Genomic DNA, 14145 nt, shown 5'->3' with positions numbered 1-14145 from the left:
TTCACCTCTTTATTATAAATCTCCCCAAAGCCGTAGCAGAGGGTGGGTACTGACTACATGTAGTCGGTCCATGCCATTGAGGGCTTACAGTCTTCCTTGGCCTCCCAGGAGAGGGTGGGGAGAAGCCTGGGCCCCCTTATGCTTCCCATTGTTCTCAGCAGGAGACAGAGCCATAATCCAGATTTCCCACAGCACATTTCCCTGCACAACCAGACTAACTGACATCCTTCTGTCTTCAAGTTCATTCCTGCAGATGTTTCCAATTCTCATCACTTTATCATAATTGTTATGATAAGCATTTCTGCTAAAATGATAGTAAAAACTCAATTTTCCTGAGCAAAATTAACAACAAAAAGTGTTCATGGCTGGTGCAACCTGGTTATTAAGCTGTAGCAGGAATTGACTGCAGCTGTGAAATAAGATATAATTAAAATCTGGGGCTCTTCACCATGTGTCTGGTTTGTGCATTTGCAGTGCTGTAGATAAATGAATTACTGAGGCTGACCAGCTTAAGCTGTCAACTGGGAACCTGTCCAGTGGAATTACATCCATCTGAATGTCAGAGAGAGAGAGAGTGGGTGGGGGCGGGGGGGAGCGTAAGTACCTACATTCAGGAAAGTACAGCGATAACTTGGGTAAATAGGTAAGGCAAGAAGGTAGAGGGGAAAGACTCCCATCATGGACTCCAGTTTAGTTCTGCCACCAGCTGTGTGATCTTGAATGAGTCATTTCTCTCTGGGATTCTTAGCATCCTCTGATAGCACCAGGAGAAGGCAGTATATATTATTCATGAGTTGCTTTGCTCTAACATTATGGGCCGCTATTCTACTTGTTCAAGGTAGAAACGACAGGTCTAACATGAATAACTTGGAGCCATAAGAGTAATAAACATCACAGATTCATTAGCAAAAGACAAGACTGATGAAGATGAAACCAAGAAGGATTCAGTTACTCTGGTTCATCTTTTGTTTTTCAATTTACGTGGGCATTATTAACTCATTAACTCTTTTTTTTTTTTTTCTAAATGATCATGCTTTTATTAAACTCATGTACAAAACTCTTATCTTCTGAAGCCCTTGTCTGGGCTATTCATTATAACGTTTTGCTTGTTATAAAATCAAAGGTTTTATGTGTGTGACTGACCTCTGTTTGGCCCTTCCACCCTATGGCCATCCCTAGACACAGCTGTACCTCCCAGTCTTTCATAATCATTTCAAATAAAAGGCATATGTGTGTTATGTGTATTATGGGTCTCAGGGCCTCAACAGATCTCTGTGGTTTTGACTTCATTTATACACTTCAGGTCTATTGGAACAAGCTGGTGTTAAGTGAGAATAATTTTTATGCCTGATTATTCATGTGGTATTCTTACCTTGGATGGCTCTGAGGGCATGGACAGTAGGTCATAGATGGAACTCTGCTCTGGAGCTGTGACGTAGGACGGAAATGTAGTGGTCAGCAGGGTACTTGGAACCTAAACATCTGTCACTTCAGTTAACCTGCTGGAGGAATCTGTCGTTCACAAAGAGGGTTGAGTTGATGAATTATAGGCTCAGTCTGTCTCTCATGGTGGCTACTTCTGGCTACTCTCAGGAGTTTGGTCACATGTCCATTAATTTATCTTCTAAAATCCCAGAAAGGCTTCATCCTCCAACTCCCCACATTGTCTCCTATGTCTCTCCACAGGGACCATGTTAAGACCCTCCAAAAACCTCTGTTGCTAAATGTCCATTGACAGAGGAATGGATAAAGAGATGTGGTACATATATATATAATGGAATATTACTCAGCCATTAAAAAGAATGAAATAATGCCATTTGCAGCAACATGGATGGACCTAGAGATTGTCATACTGAGTGAGGTAAGTCAGACAGAGAAAGACATATATCATATAATATCACTTATATGAGGAATTAAAAAAAATAATATAGATGAACTTATTTACAAAACAGAAATAGACTCACAGACTTAGAGAATGAAATTATAGTTACCAAGGGGGAAGAGTGGGGTGGGGGGAGGAATAGTTAGGGAGTTTGCGATTGACACATACACACTGCTATATTTAAAAAGGATAACCAACAAGGACCTACTGTATAACACAGAGAACTCTGCTCAATGTTATGTAACAACCTAAATGGGAAAAAAAATTGAAGAAGAATAGGTACATGTATATGTATAACTGAATCACTTTGCTGTACACCTGAAACTAACACAACATTGTTAATCAACTCTACTCCAATTAATAAAAGACCCCATCAAAACCTTCTGTTGCTATGACTTTCTTCAATGCCAAACAAGCCGTATGGAGCAAGGCGGGCTCTTGGTTCTCTCTGGGCTTTTGTTTCCCTAACTGATGAATGTGTGAATGGACTAGATAATATCCAAGTTTTCTTCCTATCTTGGCCTGTCATGCTTCTTAGACAGGTGTAAACAGCTGTGGCTGGATTCTAACAGAATTGTGATAAAGATTCTTAGATCAGTTTTCTTCTTACAACCATTTAATACAGGTTTTCATGGATTGAAGTTAATTCCTACTCCAGCCCTTCAAGATAAAAGCAGGCAAATCTGAAAAGGGACAATGAAGGGAAAGGGAAAAGGGCCACTAAAATATATCCAACACCAGGGTATTGCCCTGTACTAGGTTCTGCCCCCAATATTACATCATCTGGTGGCACGTTAAGTACATAGGAGCCCAGGCTCTGGGTTCTGACTGCCTGGCATAGAGCCCTGGCTCCAATACTAAGTATCCGTATGGTGTTGGGTAAGCTATCTAACAACTCTGCACGTCAGTCACCTGATGTGTAAAATGGGTACTAGAACACCCTCACTACAAATTTACTGTCAGAAGTTCAATGTGTTTGTACATGCAAAGGACATAGAAAAGAAATTGACACATAATACGTCCTAAATAAATGTTGTCTATTATTACTATTAGTCAATCTTAACCACACATACTCTTTACAAATATGGAAACTGAGGCTCAGAGAGGTTAAGTAGCTTGCTTGAACTCACCTAGACAGTTAGTGGTAGAGTAGAGTTGGGATTCAAACCCAAGTTTATCTGGCTTCAAAGCCCATATTCTCTTTTCTGCTCTAAAGGGCTTCAAAGACAAGGGTCTGGGAGAATTATCTCCACCTCAATTTTGGCTTCTATCACATCACCATGAGAACGTAGTAAAGAAAACTGGGACTCACTGCTCATTTTTCATGTGGACCCTTGTTCAAGAAGGTGGCCATCAGGCTGAGACTTCGATGCTTTTAGCATGTATCAAGGCTGAGCCCAGTCAGAAAGCCAGGCTGCAGCAGAAACTGTGCCACTTGGCTTCAGAAAGGCCCTTTCCACTGGTGGGTGGAGGAGAGGCAGAAAACATGCCTCCTTTGGAATCAGACATTCATCATGGAAATAGGTAACTTAGCCTCTGTAAGGCTTGGTTTTCACATCTAGGAACAGGAGCCTGGGCCACCCGCCTTGCGGGTTTGTGGCCAGGGTGGCACGGCACTGCCTCTGCTAGTTTCCTGGAACATAACGCAGGAAATCTCAGCTCATCTTCATTTTTCTTTCTACTTTCCCTTTTCTTTCTCCTGTTGCTCCTTGAGCTAATAATTCTTCCCAACAATCTGAAATTGGGTATCTATGCTCTTCCAACCATTACTGTGTTTTTATATATATAAATAAAAGCTTATTGAGGATTGTAATTGCTCAGGGATTTCCTTCCTTGAAGCTTCTTTGGGTAACCAGAGTCTCTCTGGCTCCTCTCACGCTCTTTGTGAAGTTAACACCTTAATAACACATTCAGAGTGTTTTTGTTTTATGAATTCTAATATAGATGAAAGTTCTCCCCAAGAGATGTTTTTAAAGCAGGTGTTTTTTTTTTTAAAGAAGATGTTGGGGGTAGGAGTTTATTTATTTATTTATTTATGGCTGTGTTGGGTCTTCATTTCTGTGCGAGGGCTTTCTCTAGTTGTGGCAAGTGGCGGCCACTCTTCATCACGGAGCATGGGCCTCTCACTGTCGCGGCCTCTCTTTTTGCGGAGCACAGGCTCCAGACGCACAGGCTCAGTAGTTGTGGCTCACAGGCCTAGTTTAAAGCAGGTGTTTTTAAGTGAATATCCACATGTCTATTTCTGTGACTAAAAGCCATTTTTTTCTTCCAGACATCAAATTGCTCTAGTTTTCAGGCAGCTCCAAGGTGGTCACCTGTCTTGTTTAACGTTTCTTTAGCTTTCTCTGAACTGCATGCTGAAAGCCCCATATGTGTGTGTGTGTGTGTTTTGTATGAGTACATATGTATGCACATGTGTGCGTTGAACATTCAGAAATATTTGTCCACAGTTTAATGTCAACCTCCTCTCTCACAATGGTTCAAGAAAATAGCTATAACATCTCTGAAAATATCTTTAAGTGAGAGTCTTACTAAGTAACAATCCATGTGCCTATTCTGTTGAACTTATCTGTTTCCTTCTGGTGGTGAATTGTAGGAACTGCTCGATCAAGGGGAAGCTTCTGGTCTTAACTCCATGCAGTTGGCATGTGCCTTTGGCCCCAGGGCTTATAGAGCAGGGCACAATTGCTGAAACCACAGTGTTTACTGGAGAGAGAACGGCCGGAAGAGAGAGAACCACTGGGGTGAAGTGTGATCCTAACAGAATTTCCCAAACTGTTGTATCTAAGGGACCTTCCTGTAGGAGATGTTAAGAGGGATGTCTCCAAAGTTAGGGTCACAAAATCTTGGGCCACAGCACTCTTGCAGGTCCTTCTTGGGTGTCAGGATGTCTGTTTATAGATGAAGGGCTCTCAGGGTGCTGCAATTAGAAGTACTGCCTCTCTTGCGGTGGAGGGGAGGGATAAATTAGGAGTTTGGGGTTAATTTATATACACTACTATATATAAAATAGATAACTAACAAGGATCTACTGTATAGCACAGAGAACTATACTCAATATTTTGTAGTAACCTATAAAGGAGAAGAATGTGAAAAAGAATGTTGTGTTATTTTCAGGTGGACAGCAAGGTGACTGAATCACTTTGCTGTACACCTGAAACTAACACAACATTGTAAATCAACTACATTTCAACAACAATAATAATAAAAGAAGTACTGCCTTTCTTTTTATAAGCATTTCCCAAAGTTATTTCAACAAGGAGCACTTTTCTAACTGCACACATAGTATCATGCCGTGGAATGCCATTCTGCAGGACATCAGTTGTGAAGTGTTGATAAGGGCTGGAAGAATCCTCTGGAGAGGATTCTGGAAGCTAGGTTCATCCCTTTTGGAGAAAACTAGAAAACAATGTACTTCTGGTCTTTGAGACCATAGTGCCAGAAAGAATAGAACATAGGGGCTGGGAAAGAACCTGTACAGTCAGCCCACGCAATCCCAGCTTGCTCTGCTGGGGAAAGGAGCCTTGCTCAAGGCCCTTGAAGTAGCAGTAGCAGAATGGTGATGACAAATCCCCTGTCTCCCGCCCCCTGTGTGAGGTGCTGCAAGATGCCAAGCTCGCTACGTCGTCCAGAAATGTGGAACAGGGGGAGGGAGGGAGATTGAAAGCACAGGAGAGATGCAGAAGAGACAAAGGAAGGATTTTTGCATACTGATCCTCAGACCGGATGGCCAGGGGTGGCGGGGGAAGGGCAAAGCAGGGATGCATGTCAAGTGGAGAAGATTTAACATGCTTCTGGAGAGAGTTATAAAAAGTATCAGAGTAGAGGAAACTGTGCCTTCCTTGGAAAAGGGCGTGGAGAGAACGGGATGGAGCCCCTGTGGAGAGCAACACTCCGCAGAGAATGACTTCTGGAGCCATTTGGCAGAGATTAGGGAGAAGAAAAAGTGGTCATGCTCCAGTTACAAAGAAAAGACATATGGGGATTTAGATTATAAACAGGTAGAAGAGGAGGAATGAGGTATCCTTTTTTGAGATAAAGCCTCTCTAGAAGCAATGCTGAAATTGAAGCTGAATCCAGCCTCTGTACCTCGACAAGGAATTAAATCTCAGAGACAGAGTTTTGGGTGAAGTAGAAAAGAATAGCTTTATCGCTTTGCCAAGCAGAGAGGGACACAGCAGGCTAATGCCCTCAAAACTGAGTGTCCCAAGATGGGGGTAGGTGGTGTTGTGATGAGTCTTATAGTCAAGGGGTGAGGTTGCTGATAAGGGTCAGGGTGTGTGCAGGGCTTGCATTCCTTCAATCCAGAGATCATCTAGTGGGCAAACTGTGACCTTCTCTGGAATGAAGAGTGCTACATCAAGTAGTTAACATCCTCCATTTGGTGGGGTTTTTAGTTCTGCGGAAGAGCTCAAAGATATTGTTAAGTATAGCCCTTGAGGGGGAACCAGGACCCTGCCCCCAAGGCTGCTCCTCTCTTGTCTCTGTATCCCCTCCCTTCCCTGATTAGGAACTGTTTGAACCTGCCTTTTGGAACTCAGGGAAGGAAACACAGAAATGCTTTTGTGCCCAGGAGCCCCACAGGGTCCTGCTGGGTTTCAAAATGTGTAGGTTGACGGTAGTGATGGATCCCTTTCCTTTTTAGCACTTTACAGTTTACAAATTACTTTTACCTGTGTGGTGTCACATACCCTCAGCAGCTCAGCGATGTTCTTGCATCATGGGAGTTGGGAGAAAAACCATGGGTTAATCTCACTATATAAAGTGGAGGGCAGGATAGGAGGGAGGGAAAGAATGACTCTTTGGGTTTCATCAGTTTATGGGAAAAACAGAGAGGAAGTGTACATAGGAGAGCAGTTAAAACACACAGACTCTGGAAGCAAACTGCACATGTTCAAATCCCAGCTGTTCCACCTAACAGCTGTGTGACCTCAGGCAAACTATTTAACCTCTCTGTACCTCAGTTTCCTTATAGGTAAAATGGGGACAATCGCAGTACTGACTCCTAGAAGTTTTATGATGACATATTTTTATACTATGTAGAAAAGTGCCTAAAAGAGCTAAGTAAATGCTTGGAAAAAAGTGGGAAAGCCCCCTTCAGAGAATAAATTTCTTTATGGCAGTTACTATGTATTTTTAAAATAGAATTTGTTAAGATGATAAACTTAGGGTGTAATCTTTTTGAGGGAAGGTGCTTTTGGAATTGCTAATATAAATGTATGTTCGTTCACAGTCCAGCAAAGGGAACTATTAAACCAGGTCACTGAAGACTGAAAAATGCCTTCATGATATCTCAAGACCCAGAAAATTAGCTGATTTTTCAGTCTCTGGGGAAAATGTGGACCCTGCTATTGGCCCCTACTGCCTGCCTGTGCCCTGTGATGCCAACAGTCTCAGAATATAAGCAGTGCCCACCTGGGCCCCAAGAGGGCTCTCTCACTGTGCCCCTATGTGTGCCCTCAGGGTGGAACCTTAGCCTGGTGGTGGGAGTCCATGTCCAGACTACAGCTCCCTCTATTCCTCCTTACATTCCCCCCAGTCCACACTTGGTGACTCACAGCTTCCCAAGTTCAAAGACAGCACTAGAGCATCCGCCAGCAGATATCAGCCACCCTGCTCACTTTTAAAATTCCTGCAGGAGATACCGTGTGGTCTTAGCTTAGCCCAGGGTTTGGCATATGGAGCGGTCTCAGGAAGTGGCAGATTTTATGATTTTGGCTTCTAGTGCCTTCTCTCCCAAAGGGCAGGGTAACGACTGCTGATTTAGACACTGGGAACAAAGGAAGGTGACGAGCATGCCCAAGGGCAACCCTTGGAACCCCATGCCCCCCGAGGTCTGGTGCACGGAGAACATCTGGACAGCATCGCTTTCCTTCACTTTTGGCAGTGCGGCTTCAGGAGAGGCAAGCGACGAGGACCTCTGAGTGACACTAAGTCCTCAGAGCTCCTTGAGAAGGGCTAAGTATAGTAATTTGTTGCGATGACTCAAATTTAAAACAATAACCCAGAGGCATAATAGCACAGACCAAGAATACCTACTGCATGTGATGGGCTGTTAATGGGAAAAGAACAGTTTGATTTGGTGGCAGAAAATCTTCAAATGACTTTCACTCTGGATGTGTACTCTACAGTGTGGAGAGCTAAGTTTTCTATCAGGGTTAATTTGGACCACTTCCGCTCTGCCTGCCGAGAGCCATTCTGCTGATGGAGGCCCCTTTACTACTCCACTTTCCCCACACCTTGAAGCAAATTTCTGAGGCTTCATTTGTGTGTCCATTCTCTTTCTCTCTCTCCCCCTCTCTGTTTCCTCTTTCTTTTCTCCATCTCCCTTTCAGAGGAGCTGCTACTTCAGAGGCACTTTCCTAAGTGAGTAATGCGGAGTAAATACACTGTAGCCATAGCACCTGCACCTGGCCACGTGGAAAGCTGTGAGACACAGTCTGGAAATCTGCCCAGATCTGGGAGAGACCTCGCCAACCAGGCCCAAGGCTCTTGTTTCACCGTTAGGAGGATGGTCCAGGGAGGCAAGTGACTAAGGTCACTAAGGTCTCCCTGTTGCCAAGCAGAAGGGCTGGGAATGGAAGCCCTGCTTTGCCCCCTTCATCGTCTCCCTGGAGGTCTTCCCACCTCTCTTTCCTGTCCACACCATCCCCACCTCTGACCACATTGACTTAGGAGCCTGGTACAACTCACTCCCAGCACCATCTCTTGGGAAGACGAGGGTTAGAGGGCCTCACGTCTGAAAGGAATTTTAGAATATCAAAAGTCACTAAGCCCAACCCCGCGCCCAGGGAAATAGTTCTCCTCCTCCTTTCCTTCTTAAATCTCACTCCTCCTTCCTGGTGCTGCCTCCCAAGAAGCGACCACAGATCCTCTCAGACTTGCATCACTAGGGCAGCACTCCACACACCAGCAGGCTCCCTATGCATTTCCTATCACTTTTTCCACTGTCTCAGTGCCCTTCCCTCTGATGAATTTACGTTCGACGTGAGTGACAGTTAACATAATGGAGAGCTTCCTAGGAGATTGCCCAAGGAATTAATCTTTAAGGGTGGAATTCCACATTATGGCAGGCCAAAAGAAACACACACCCACACGCACACACAGGTAAACACACAGACCTTCACACAGACAAGTTTTTTTGTGGGAGACTTTCACATCTCACCGCTAAGAAGGCTGGCTCCACTCCTGTAGGGAAACAGTTCCTTTGCAGACAATCAACATATTCAATTCAATTTAGCAAATCATCCCATAGTAAGTTGAATTGGCGATTGGGATTGACATGTGTACATTGATGTGTATAAAATTGATGACTAATAAGAACCTGCTGTATAAAACAAACAAATAAAGAAAAAAAACAAGTAATATTAAACTTTCTTTGGGTTATTTGTATGGAAATATGTTAATATAAATGTTTCAGACATTAAAAAAACATAAAAGATATGTTGAAGTGCTAACCCAACCTGCGAATGTCACTTTATTTAGAAATAAGGTCTTTGAGATGCAATCAAGTTAAGGTATGGTTATACTGGACTGGGGAGGACCCTAACCAATGACTGGTGTCCTTACGAGAAGAGGAGAGGACACACAGAGATACACACAAGGAGAATGCCGTGTGACAATGGAGGCAGACATTGGAGCGATGCGATGCATCTACAAACCAAGGGGCACCAAGGATTGCTGTAAGCTGGGAGGAGACAGGGAAGGACGCTTCCCCAGAGCCTTCAGAAGGAGCCCAGCCCTGCTGACACCTTGATTTCAAAGTTGCAGCCTCCAGAACCGAGAGAAAGAGTACATTTCTGTGTTAAGCCATTAGGTTTGTGATCATTTGTGATGGCAGCCACAGGAAACTAATACAATCCCTAAGTGCTCATTAAGTGCCAGGCTTTCTTCTGGAAACAGCAGTGGGCGAGGTGTATGTGGCCCCTGTGCTCAGGGAGCTTACTGAGGTCTCTTTGCAGGGGCTTGGGTCAGGGGCTAGTCTGTGGGTGGGGAGGATTCCGCACTCGGGCTCCCTCAGCGCAACCTGAATTGGCTTCACCTGGCTTCCCTTCAGTTCCACAGTGGACGGTGTGTCCCCCCATGTCCAGCACTGGGCTTAGAGCTGGTTGGATGGGGCCCAGTCCCGTCTTTAGATGCTGACCTCCCCAACTTTTTCCTCCACTCATGGAGTTTGGGGAAGTATTTGCCTTTGGTGTTAAGTAGACCTAGTTTTGAATCCTCACTCCACCACTTTTCAGTTAAAACTTTCATTTCCTTATGTGTAAAGGGGAATATTTGGATGTTGTGAGGAATCTGGGAGGAAGATCCCAGGGTAAATCACAGAGTCAGACAGACGGATGGACCTGGGTCCTATCATCTCTGCTTCTACCCACCACTTGCTTGAGCAAGTTACTTAACTTCCTGGTCCAGCCTCACTTTCCTCATCTATAAAATAAGACCAGTAATAGCATTAATCCCATGGTGTGGCCGTGAGCACTGACTAACACCTGTAAGATACTTGTAAGAATTCCTGGCAAATAGAAGGTGCTCAATAAAGAGAAGTTGATATTATTGCTTTACTGATGAGGAATTGAGTCACAGAGAGGTGACATGATCTGTCCAAGGACAGTCCGAGGCTGAGCTGGTCCCCAGTACCATTTCTCAGACTGATGGCTTCTCTGAATAGCAACTGTTTCTATCATCTGAGGGACTGTGCTTGTTGAGAGTTCCAACCCTGAAATCAGATAAACGTAAATGCAATTTTCTTTTTTTTTCTTTTTTTTTTTTTTGGCAGCACTGCACAGCTTGTGGGATCTTATATCTCCCACCAGGGATCGAACCTGGGCCCTCGGCAGTGAAAGCGCAGAGTCCTAACCACTGGACCACCAGGGAATTCCCCATAATTAATTTTAAACCTAATTAATTACTAGCTGTCTGAACAGCACAGGTGCTTATGTGAGGTGGGGTTGGCGGGTGGGGAGAAAGCACAGAAGACCACCTCTTCGCTGAGTCGGCTCCCTTTAAGGAGCCATTTCTCAAGTCGACACTTTGCTTGTATATTATTGGCTGGAACTTAATCACATGGTCACACCGGGCTGCAAGGGAGGCTGAGAAATGTAGTCTTAGAGCTGTCCTCAGTAGAACCCAGGCTCTGCTACAAATATAACAGGGAAATGGATATTGGGAAGGCAGATAACTGCCTCTGCCAGATTGTTGTTATTACTATGTGAAAGGAACCTGCCCTCTAGGAATTGACAGGTATAAAGGCAGTGTTATAAATCTTGTGAAGGACGTGCACCGTGTGTGGGAGTACTTAGGAAGGAGAGATGAACTCTGTCTGAAGGCATCGAATGGTTACATAGAAGCAGTGATGTTTGAGTGGTTTGCTAGGGTGACAGTGAAGGAAGGGACTTCCTGACACAGAGAACACCACACACAAAGTCTAGTTGTTTTGTTAGCCTGCCCCTTGACTGCTAGGAATTGGCATTTTGGAAGTCATGCTGGGAGGTGGGGGAGGAGGCGGGGCAGCCTTCCAGAAGCTGTCCTGGGACATCCTTCATCCACACAATCTCCAGGGCAGATGGTGAGGGGTGCTGAGCCCTGCTATTCACAAGGCTTTCCCAATTCTCCATTCCAATTTCACCAGACAACAATCTATTTGTTAAATAAAACCAGCTGGTTATTGAAAGAAACATATTTATTGGGACTTAACTGCCATGGACAAAATGGGTATTTACTACCTACTTGTCAAACATTAGGGAATTTGTGTTTAATAATCACTTTTTTTAACTCACAAAAAATACATCCCATTAATTCTAAATTAAATGCATATTTGCAAAACTCTAATTCACAACGTAATCAAATTATCTCTTTCCAGACTGTTTCTGATGGTTACATGTTGGTGAAAGAATCTCAGTTGATGTCTTTAGAGACAATTTTCTTTTACCCACATGCAGTTGCAACTTGGACTAGAGGACAGTTTTTTCATCCCCTTCCTCCCTTGTTTGTTTCCTCACTCATCTCCTTCTTGTACTACAGGCACCTAGAAAGTGCCTATGGCTAGAATATTTGCATGATCTAAGCTGATAGTTTAACCTTTACCTCTGTCTTTAATAATCCAGTGATAGAAGTTCTTGGAAAATCTGCCAAATAGATCTTCTCTCACTGTGTTACGGGGAAAGATTGCTTGACTGGGAGTCAAGGGACCTGGGTTTTAATCTCGAATTTTATTGTGTGACCTTGGGCAAGTCATTTTCTTCCTTAGAGAATTTGTATCTGAATAAAGTTAAGCAGGTTTCTTCACTGCAGCATTTCTTAGAGATATTACTATGTTAATGTGTGCAGAGAGTCTCCAACTGGAGAACGGATATAATTTCCTTTTTCCAAAACTCCTTTGACCACTGAACTCTTCTTTTCTTTTTTCCTTTTCATGAAGCATCTGGGTGGATTGATGATATGAGGAAAACACTCTGGCAAAGGCTAGGCAGGATGTTTTCCAGGGTTATCTGGCTCTAACCTTTCAGGCTTTTGTTTTTGTAGTTCAGAAACCTGGACTGAGCTTCTGAAGGATGACTTGGCAATATGGACCTCCATCCACCAGACACCCCGACTTCTGCCCCCAACTCTGGTCAGATCAGAAGCCACAAGCAGGCATTGCACACATCCTCAGAAGCCCTGCTTCTTGTGAATCTGCCAGACAAGGAAAACAATGGAGTGACCTCTGGAGCCCGGCTACTCCCTGCTGTATCCAGCTGCACTTAGCATGCAGCCCCTGTTTTCACCAGCACAGCAATTACATGCTCAGCATGCACCTCGGAAATGTTTAAGTGGTAACAAATGCCCTGAGGGTTTATTATCATCCAGCAGTGCAGACGGCCCTTGCACAGGGCATGGGGCACCTTATAGAAGGCAGTGATTCCTTTTCTTGTTTGCTGAGCCATGTGGCTAAACATATGCTGGCATGGCAGGGAGAGGAGCCTGGACAGCCTACTCTCTTTGGCACCCTGCCTGTGCTGCTGCAAAAAGCTGGCTACTGCCCTCCCCTCCGTGCACTTCAGCATCAGTGCAGATACTCCGCCACCGCGGCTGGGGGTTGAGCAGCCCCAACCTGGCCAGAGAGGTAACTTCACAATGCAATTCACGACCAGTGTGGAAGAGTTCTGAAAATGTGCAGGGGGGTGGGCTGTCAGATGTCCCTGGTCACTTCCCTTCCCTGTCCAGGATCGTTCAGGTCACTAAGATAGTGGTTCTAATGTTTCAGGACTCCTGTACTTTCTTAGAAATGACTAAGGACCCAAAAGACTTTACTTTATGCTGATTATATCTGTCAGTATTAATTACATTAGAAATTAAAACAGAGTCAGAAAAATATTTAGTAATGCATTGAAAAATAACAATAGACCGCTTGCATGTTAACATACATAGCACACATTTTTTTTTCATGAGAAATAGCTGTATTTTTCAAAGCAAAGAACAAATGTGGTGAGAAAAGTGTCTTTGCTTCACATTTTTGCAAATCTCTGTAATGTCTGGCTTAATAGAAGACAGCGGATTCTCATATCTACTTCCATAGGCATCTATTGTGGTTTGTTGCTCTGGCTGAAGCGTTTGAGGAAGATCCAGCCTCACACAGGTATTTATTTGAGAAAAGGATAATCTCGCAGGCTCCCCCTGAAAGAGCCTAGGGGATGCTCAGGGGTCCCTGGGCCATACTTTCAGAACTACTGACCTAGTGTATATGTGTGGGGAGGAGATGGGGTGGAGCAGTGTTGGATGTAGGTAGTCTACACAGCAGAGAATTAGCCACTTCTCAGATTAAATGTGCTTCTTTTGCCTGGGCTATTGCTCTAGCCTTCTAGCTTGTCTCCTGAATTCTATTTTTGTTCCTCTCTAAGCATCCTCCACACAGAAGCCAGAGTGAGCTTTTAGAGGTAACTTTGATTGTATTACTCTCTTGACTCCAACCTTCTAATGGCTTCCCATCACACGCAGACTAAGATCCCAGCTCCTGGGCCTGTGTGCCCTGGTCCTTGCCCAAATCTCCTACCTCATTTTTTAGTTCTCTTTCCCTTGCTTACTTCACCCCAGCCTCACTGGCCTTTTTTGTCCCTGTGAACATATAAGAGTCCTGACTGAGGGTTCTTAGCTATCTGTTCCCTCACCCTTCCCTCAAATCTTGGCATGACTAGCTTTTCTTGCCATTTAGATTTCAGATCAGATGTCACCCACATTGACAAAAAAATGTTTTCTTCATAGTGTTTATCACTATCTGCAATTGTTTT

This window comes from Phocoena phocoena, chromosome 6, assembly GCF_963924675.1.
Source record: "Phocoena phocoena chromosome 6, mPhoPho1.1, whole genome shotgun sequence".
Taxonomy (NCBI): domain Eukaryota; kingdom Metazoa; phylum Chordata; class Mammalia; order Artiodactyla; family Phocoenidae; genus Phocoena; species Phocoena phocoena.
Note: the sequence above shows the minus strand (reverse complement) of the source record.